The following is a 10,537-nucleotide window of genomic DNA, read 5'->3' as shown; positions in this document are numbered from 1 at the left end:
CAATAGGTAGCATGCCATATCATAAATAGATTTTATCAGATTATTCATATTACACGTTTTATCTATTTTACTTCATGAATTCTATTAGGTCGGAAACTTCTTTATCAATTTTTCTAACATGAAGAATTTCCATCCACACACTTATTATCTACTCCTTTTTCTTAACTTTTTAAGATAAAATAGCCTGAATAAAAGCAAGCATTTTGAAATGAAGATGATTATATTAGCAAGCATTTTGAATGATGATGATTGTATATGATGACTGTTTCAATATGCAAGTCTTTCTCTGTAACACTCGAGATAAATACACTTATTGGGAACAGTTATATGACAAATACATGACAGGCATGAATGAATGCTTGTACTGTCCTGCATCATCCCAAATTCTAATTCCTGAGCCAAGCCTGTGCTAAACATTCAAGTAATAATATATTTTAAAGCTATTTTTGATTGGTGAAGTAATATATACTTTGTGCTCAGAGGTAAGCAGTGTTATATATCATATCCTAAATATATCAAGGCTGGGTTATTTTAATTTGTTCATTAGTAAACTCTTCGGAATTCCAAATATATTTTAAACAAGCCATTGATTGAGAATATATATTTTATAAATGTGATTAAAAATGACACTTACTTCTATTGTAATTTAGGCCAGTCCGTGTTTTTGACTCACATATGAGGAGAAATGAAATAATACAATATACATAGTATGTGGCCTGAATGATTTCTTCTGTATCTCATTGAAATTCTGTGACAATTTATCATAATGTAAGCCCCATATGGCCCTGGTAGTATATAAGATGCCTTCAAAGAAGAATTTAAAAATGGGTTTAACAGCATGGCTCCATCATTAGAGAACTCACATCTCTTTGATTCAAGAAATAAATACACACATTCATGGAATGGACAAAAATTCCATAATTTACTTGTTACATCATGTGGAAAAAAGATTCAAAAGGTATTAAGCAGCTAACAAATCATTGGTATATATTAAATGCAGTTTGCCAATATGTTCGTTGTAAGTCTCTACATGTGGAAAAATTAAAAGAATAGAAATTAAAAGCGTCAAACAGTATGTGTTACTCTGCAAGTATCTTTGAAATTATGAAAGGTATACTCATTTAAAATTCATTCTAAGGTAGCAGATATATCCAAATTTCATATTCTGAAATTTATTAGGAAATGTATCAGAATAATCCAGGTTATTAGTGCCTTATATGTCCTATGTTTCATTTAAAATATATGCTTTTGAAGCAAAAACTGATTTCATTAATTAATTTTTCTAGCACTTTAATATTCAAATATTTGCTAATATTTCATATTAGCAAAAGAAAGTAATTCACAGCAACTGCAACTGTGATTTCCTAACATGGCTTCTATTTTTTAAATACTGGAAAAAATATTGGAAGATATATTTCAATTCAGAAACAAAAAATAATCTTATGAAAAATAAAACAAAACTTGAAATGCATAACCAATTTCTGATAATACACTCTATAGTCTATAATAAAATATATATGGCATCTTTTCTTACTAAAATAATAGCCTGACTTACATGTTAATTTAAGTACTTAAAACTATAATTTACCTTTGCTAGAAAATAGGATACCATATAGACTGATTTTTAAAGGCAAAAGAAAACAGCTTCTTATTGAAATCCAATCTAATAAAATTATAACAATGGCAAAGGGAGAACACTGTCTATATCTGACAGAAATGCCTGTAGAAAATGTGACGTGTGGTTTCACCAGTAAATACTGCTGGCTTAAAATTCAGTCTGTGTGTGAACTTTATCATATTCCTCTCATCTGCACTGACAATAGTAGAATCTCTCTCTTTCTATCAAAGACTATTCAAGTCCACTTTTAATCCTGATCCCATCCCTTAAACCATTCTCGAAATCTTCATATCTTTGTTCATTCTGTCTCCCAATACTATCATCAGACTCTCTCTCTGGAACATCTATATTAGCATTAAACTATGATCTACTATCTCCCTTAAAAATTGCACCTAAGAATAGAGTAAAAATGAAACAAAACCCTTCAGTTGATCCAACTTCATCACCACCCCCAACAGTTCCAGTTACATTTGCTTCTCAATCTATTTCAGTCTGGCTTCTGTGTCTATCACAGTCAACAACAAAGAGCTGTCAGATTCAGTGAACATTTTTCTATCTTCCTCTCACTCAGCTTTCTAGAAACTATATGAACTAGTAAATTGATATCCTCTTTGAAAAACTATGTGTGCATATTGGGGTGGGAGGGCACTAAGAGTTTGGAGAGAGGTTTCACTCTCTTTGTTTTCTAAGTACAGCCCTGGCTGGATTGACCTTGTTCTCCACTGCTAACTCCTACTATGAAGCATGCACATATCTGGATGCTCCAGGATACCAAATTGAATGTTATTCTTCTGCCTCCAAACATTTGAACCTGTTATGATTTTATCAGTTCCCATGTATTCAAAGATCAGCTCTGCATTGATGTCTAATTAATTTATCCACCCCAGAGTCCCCATATGAGATCCAAACTAGTGTTCACACATTTATTTAACAATTCCATTAAAAGTCTTACATATATCTTCAACTTAACATGCCCAATATGGAACACTTGCATTTTCACTCTTTTTTGCTTGTTTTCTTCCCATACACAATCTCCAAAAATAGCAACACTTTGCATGCAATTAGACAGCAAGAAACTAAGTTTCATTCATGATTCACTGTAATTTAAGTACTTTGATGGTTCCTGGGTTCTTGGAACAATCCCAAGTTCTTTTCAGCCTTAGGACTTTGCACATAGTGGTTACCATATCTAGAATGTTCTTCAAGCCATATTCAGATAGCTAACATCTTCTCATTTATGTTGTTATACCTTACATTTTAGTTATAGACAAAAGCTTTTCATGACCACACTCTCTAAAACACCAAGCCATACTTCCTAGAGGTATTTGCTGTTCAGGTCTTTGTTTTTAAAGTTTTATATATAGCTTCATATCATTACTTATAATTATTTAATTCAATAATTTATCTGCTTTGCATTTCCACCCCCCATTAAATTGTAAGCTCCATTATGTCAGAGACTAGTTCTTTTTTGTTGGCTTTAAAAATCCTAGTCCCTTGGATAAAGCAAGTACACAATAATTATTTTTTTGGTTATTATAATTATGATTAATGGATTATTGTGAGCATCTGCCCTTCACCCAATTAATCGACTTATGTATCTATCTTATTTTAATTTTTAATGACTTAAATACCCAGAATAACTTGTCCACTGTTGAACTGTTTCGGAAACATAGACATGCCATTGATTATTTGGCTTAGAATGGGAAGACTGTCTTTCTATCATATATCATTTTATGCATCAAGTGTCTTCACACTGATTCTAGCTCCATAAACTAAGAGTTAATCAAATGTGAAAACTGTATCTTACCCCTGCTCTTCAAGAACAAATCCCATGCCATGCTGACTAGTAGGACATAAGAAGTTGAGAAGAAAAATGACCTTTTGTAGTTCTGAGAAGAGAAGCTTAGAAGGCATTGCTGCTCTTCCTTAAGAGAAAGCAGAGAAGGGAGAGAGGAAAGAGAAAGGAAAGGAGAGAAAGGAAAGGAAAGAGGAAAAAGAAGAAGAGAGAGAAAAGTTTATTCTCTATTCTTAAACATATTTTGACTTTCCCAACTTTAGGTAATTTCTTGTATAATGAATTAAGGTAGATGAGATGCAATAATTTGAACCACCTACTGAATTTTATTGACTTTTCTGAGATGCTCTCTCACTCTCTCTCTAAAGAAAACATTTATTATGCAGCATTCAGATCGTAGAGCAGCAATATGTAGGTGTAAATAATTGTAGCATACCCTAAGTTAAAGCACATTTCTTTTAATAATGACATTTCTCATTGAACAGCTATTCATTTTATTATAGAAACTTTAAAGATTTTAATCACTTAAGATTGTGCAGGGAGAAAAATTGGTTAATGAACAAACATTTTATCAAATGAAAAGAGTTATAATAAAACACTTTTATATACATAGACATATTAATATGTCTTTTAAGCACAGGTCACACTGTGGAAAAAGCAGAAGATTATATCCTGCTGTAATACGTCTATCATTTTATCAACTTTAAAATAGAAATATTATTTTCATTATAAAATTGATGTGACGGTTAAATGAGATCTGTGAAAATCAATATACAGTATTTGGTACATAGTAAGCTGCAATAAATGTTATTTTTATAATACTTGACAATATCATAAAACTGCATTAATTAGTACAGATTGAAAGACTAATACAATGGTAAAGTTTTATAATTAGAAAATATTTTCAATAAGCAACTTTATCAATTTCAATTTCACATTTTAGTAAAAATAGACCCAGAATACTGTATCTATATATATTATTTAATTGTGAATTGGTGAGCTTCTTCTGTTATCCTGGTTAATTGATAATTTAGTACATTGCCTAGCAAATATCTTTAGAGAATCAGTTCTAATTGGTTTATGGTCCAGAGCTGCTTGAAAACAAATGACATATTTGATTTTTCTTATTCTAAAATTGTTTCATCATCAGATCATTTATTTGAAGAAGTGTAAAAATAAATCTCAGCCCTATCCTGTCTGAATTAGCACAGATTATAATTAGCAGAGTTTGAAAAAGTAAGATATTACGAAGTGAGTCTGTTTCTCATGGTTGGAAAGGAAATATTAAACATGCAGATAAAATAATTCAGAATAATTATGATTTATCTACCCAACCATGGATTTTAGCAGCCAGGCAAGGAAAAGCAGGAGAGATTGGAAATATCTTCCAAACATAAGGAGAAGCTCTACAAACCCTGAGAATTGTTCATTTCATAAACGTAAACAAATAATAAATTGAAAAATTATAAAATGAAAAAGATAATGCAGACTACTATGATGAAGGAAAAAAGAGATGAAGGCCAGAATTCAAATATGGAGGGATGGGATAAAGACAGAGACAATGAAAATCAGAAGAACATTAAGAAAACACATTTATTTTTTGAATTGAGAAGTGCGCTGGTTTAAAAGAATGTAGGCCCCCTAGAAAAGCCATGTTTTAATCAAAATCCCATTTCATAAAGGTAGAATAATCCCTATTCAATACTGTATGTTTGAAACTGTATTCATATCATCTCCCTGGATGATGTGATTTAGTCAAGAGTGCTTGTTAAATTGGATTAGGTGATGACATGTCTCCACCCATTTGGGTGGGTCTTGATTGGCTTATTGGAGTTGTATAAAAGAGGAAACATTTTGGAGAAAGAAGGAGATTCAGACAGAGCAGAGAAGAACGACATAGCAATGAGAGCAGAGAGCCCACAAGCCAGTGACTTTTGGAGATGAAGAAGGAAAACACCTCTTGGGGAGCTTCATGAAACAGGAAACCAGGAGAGAAAATAGCAGATAATGCCTTCGCTTGCCATGTGCCCTTCCAGCTGAGAGAGAAACTGTGACTGTGTTCTCCATGTACCCTTCCAGGTGAAAGAAGAACCCTGACCGTGTTTGCCATGTGCCTTTCCAAATGAGAGAGAAACCCTGAACTTCATTGGCCTTCTTGAACCAAGGTATCTTTCCCTGGATGCCTTTGATTGGACATTTCTATAGACTTGTTTTAATTGGGACATTTTCTCGGCCTTACAATTGTAAACTAGCAACTTATTAAATTCCCCTTTTTAAAAGTAATTCCATTTCTGGTATATTGCATTCCGGCAGCTAGCAAACTAGAACAAGAAGCAAAAATATTCATATATTAAAAATGAAGGAAAGTTTCCATGTACACGCTTCAAGATGTTTTAGATAAGGAGTTTGTGTGTTCTACCATTTTTATCAGTAAGGAATCTTGTAACTTAACTATACACAAACTAGAATAAAATTTAAATGAAGGGAATGTATATGCTCACAAAACTAAACATTCAAGTTTGTTGGTCATCAGGGAAGGCTTAATCCATCAATGTTACATTGTTTTTTCCAATTTTTTTCTCCCCTCCTAGCCTTCCAGGCTGTGGTCCTTATGGCTGGTTCCCTCTGTGGATATAAGATGATTGTTAGTAGTTATCAAGATGCTTACCTCCTGAGACATATCCAGACATCTCTCCTAGTAGCTCTCTCAGAAATTAATGAAGTCTTCCATAAATTTCCCACACAAGCCTCTTCCATTTATTTGGCCCACTCATTGTACGTGTGCTGTACACTGGCCAAAAACATGTGATGTGCCTACTGGCTAGGGGTAAGGTTCAGGTTCCTTGAAAAACAAAAATTTTAGCAAGAATAGGTTGATATTCCAAAGAAAATTTGGTAAAAGATGAAGAGGAAAAGGTGAATGCCAGGGAGCCAAAGTAACTAGAGTGTTCCCATAATTTATGTAATGAAATGATAATAAATAGTTGTAAATGAGGATGTTAGAAAAAGAATACTTTTCTGCCATATGTTATAAATGAAGGGAATGAAAAAAGTCTTTGAAGATGATAAATATGGTTTTAGGCTGAGGTAACTGCTTAAAAGGTGTTTGCCTTTGATGAGGAGATGGAGTTAATGCATTTTACCAGCATGCTTCTTTGAATAATAAACAGGGAAAAGAATAGCTTCAAACTTATTTTTCTAATGAAATAAGTCCTGAAATAACAAATTTTGAGAGGACCAGGTATTTTATTAAAACAGAAATAAAACACAAATGAAATATTAGTGATTTTCATTATTTTTATATAAAACTACTTATATATTTGTAAAATGTTCATGTATTACATAACCTCAAATGATTAGCATTCAATATCATTTTAGTGTAATTTAGCTAATAAAACAACTGAAAAATCCTATCATGTAGGAATAAGAAAGTTGAAAATTATGATGACATTACTAGGGATGTGTGAAATATGAATCCTTATATTATATTAATTAATTCTTTTGGTTTATGGATTTTTTTCAGGAGTTGCCGGGAATGGTGTCATTATACATAACTGGAAAAGACATGGGGGTTAGTTCTTCTTAAAAAGACATGTCTATACTAGCAAAACACAAAACATTATTAAATAGGGTATTTTAAGGAGCAAGTCAATATTTTTCGTTTTTGTCTCCAGCATGTAGTTTGATCTATACAAATATTTGAGGTTTTAGCACATTTGTTTTAAAGCATTTTAGTTACTATATTTGTACTAAAAAAGCAACTGATTTTGATTATTCATGACCTTTCCGTACTCTCCCAACATGGCCTCCTTCTCCAATCCCATTTTATCTTTATCAATCATGTACGGCCAAGTAGAAACACTGGTATTGGAATAGCAGACACTAAAGCAATCTAAAGAAGTGTTCAGTCTAACTTCAGTTCCTTCAGATGTGCTTTACTTTATATGTAAAGTGACTATATAATGTATTGTTCATGTTTTTGATGACTTTTCCTCAGCCTTTTCTCAGTTCTGGAGAGTACATTCTAGTGAAGTATGGGAAATTATAAAGGAAAAAAAGCAATGAAGGATCCAAAAAAAATCTTTGAAAATTAAAATGGGAATCCCTGCTTGAAAATTGCAACAACAAAAAATATATATATATGGTTCTTAATTTTTATTTCTAAAGACTAAAAATTGTATGGCTGTTTTTTCATTTATTCAACAAATATGGTGGATAAACTATTATATGCCAGTACTTGTTTTAGGAGTTTGGGGTACAATTATGGGCAAAATGTTGATCCCTGTCTTTGTGGATTTGTATTCTAGTGGTGGACATTAGCCAATAATTCATTAACTTTAAAAATGAATTAATTAGGGTGGTGCAATCGTAGCTCAGTGGCACAATTCTCACCTGCCATGCCAGAGACCTGGGTTTGATTCCAGATTCCTGCCCATGCAAAAAAAAAAAAAATTAATTAATTATATATTATTTTTAGATGTATAGAAATATTATGAAAATATTTTCACAGCAGGGTAAGGAGCATCCAGAGTACTGGGACTGATTGAGTCTGGGGATGGGAGAGGTAGATCTGATTGTTATTCTAAATAAAATGAACAGAGTAGGCTACTTTGAGAAAATAATGTCCTGTGAAGATACTTGAAGGAGTTGAGGGCTTTAGCAATGCAGATATCTGTGGAAGTTCCAGAGGGAGGAAACAGGACACAATTCCGAATGTAAGGATTTCTCTGGTATGTTCAAAGAACATTAAGGAGACCTGTGTTCCTGGAAAGCATTGAGTAGAAAAATAGTAGGAGGTGAGTTTAGAGAGTTAAAGTAATGAAAAATTATATAGGTTCTTGTATGTCATTGTTGAGTTTAGCTCTTATTCCAAGTAACACCAAGAGCTGCTTCAAAATTCTAGGCAAAGGTTTGACATGATATGAATCTGATGCCAAACTTCCTTGCAGGTAACAGATGGATGGTGGAGATTATGAGGAGCATGAAAAAGAATTGACCAAACCAGTTAAGAAGCATTGCATAATTGAGATGAGCTAGATATGCTCTTAAAAGAGAGGGTTAACAGTAGAGGTATTAAAAGTGGTCAGATATGGGATATATTTCATATTTATAGCCTGCAGACTCCAAGAGGAATTTCTGATGGACTGAATGTGGTGTAGATATAATAGATTTGACTTATCAAGGATAGAACCAAGATTTTGGCTCTAAGTAAGTGGAGGGATGGATTTGTCTTAGTTGAGTTAGAATGGGAAGATTTGAGTAATTGGAGTATTGATCTGAATTTACAGAATTGGGATGGGGAGGATCTTGATGTCCTATTAGGTTCCCAGTTGAGAAACCCTCTTTAATAACTGGGAAACCAATGATACAGATAAGTAATAACAGTCAGCACTTACTCTGTACTAACATTTGCTTGGTACTTATGTATCAAGCATTGCTTTAAGTTGACACTTCCATATTATTTGGAATTTATTTTCATGACATTGTTCAGGTTAAAAACCCTTATCCAAAGCCTTTGGACCAGAAAGTTTTTAGAACTCATAAATTATCAGATTGTATAGAGGTGATGCAGTGCATATTTAATTTTTTTTTTTGGGGGGATACATATATATTTTTTTAATTTATTTATTTATTAAAGAATTAAGAAACCAAATAAAACATCAACATATATAATCAGTAATTCACAATATCATCACTTAGTTGCATATTCATCATTTCTTAGAACATTTGCACTAATTCAGAAAAAGAAATAAAAAGACAATAGAAAAAGAAATAAAATGAACACAGGAAAGGAAAAGAAAAAAAAAAGATTATACCTATCATACCCCTTACCCCTCGCTTTCATTGATCACTAGCATTTCAAACGAAATTTATTTTAGCATTTGTTCTCCCTATTATTTTTATTCCATATGTTCTACTCCTTTATTGATAAGGTAGATAAAAGGAGCATCAGACACAAGGTTTTCACAATCACACAGTAACACTGTGACAGCTATGTCATTATTCAATCATCAAGAAACATGGCTACTGGAACACAGCTCTACATTTTCAGGCAGTTCCCTCCAGCCTCTCCATTACATCTTGAATAACAAGATGATATCTACTTAATGCATAAGAATAACCTCTGGATAACCTCTAGACTCTGTTTGGAATCTCTCAGCCATTGACACTGTCTCATTTCACTCTTGTCCCTTTTGGTCGAGAAGGTTTTCTCAATCCCTTGAGGCTAAGTCTCAGCTCATTCTAGGATTTCTGTCCCACGTTGCCAGGAAGGTCCACAACCCTGGGAGTCATGTCTCATGTAGAGAGGGGGAGGGTGGTGAGACTGCTCATCGTGTTGGCTGGAGAGAGGGGCCACATCTGAGCAACAAAAGAGGCTCTCTCGGGGGTGATTCTTAGGCCTAAATTTTAAGTAGACTTGACCTATTCTTTGTGGGGTTAAGTTTCATATGAACAAACCTCAAGACTGGGGGCTCAGCCTATAGCTTTGGTTGTCCACACTGCTTGTGAGAATATCAAGAATTCAACTTGGGAAGTTGAATTTCTCCCCGTTCTCACCATTCCCTGAAGGGGGCTTTGCAAATACTTTTCCACTCACTGATGGAATCACTCTGGGATTCATCGGGGCATTACTCTGGACAAACCAACAAAATCTCATGTCCTACCTGAGATTCCAAGTACTTATGGTGTTCAATCAAACTATCTACATAAGTTATATTAGGAAATGCACTAGTCAAAATAAAAATTTTGTAACAAATAAACATTTTTTGCTTTAGTATCACACATAAGGTGACATTTTAAAATATTAATTACCATCTATTTTCAGCTTCGGGATACATATTTTTTTGTAGGCCACATTAAATATTTTGGAGTTTAACATGAGTGAGAAGACTTCAGCATGTGGTTTTATGTTGCATCATAATATGATCAGAGTAAGTAGCATATTTTCACAGAAGAGAAAAATGTAAAGTGATTACAATAATTTCTTCTTTAATCTACAAATTATCTATCACTGCAAAATTTTATAATTTCTTGCATATTTCTGCATACATTATTGAATTTTATCTTTTCAACAACCGTATGAAGTTGGTTCAAATCATCTGTAATTTAAAAATGAGTAAGAT

Source organism: Tamandua tetradactyla, chromosome 19, assembly GCF_023851605.1.
Source record: "Tamandua tetradactyla isolate mTamTet1 chromosome 19, mTamTet1.pri, whole genome shotgun sequence".
NCBI lineage: Eukaryota > Metazoa > Chordata > Mammalia > Pilosa > Myrmecophagidae > Tamandua > Tamandua tetradactyla.
The sequence above is the reverse complement of the archived record's forward strand: the minus strand, read 5'-3'. Positions refer to the sequence as shown.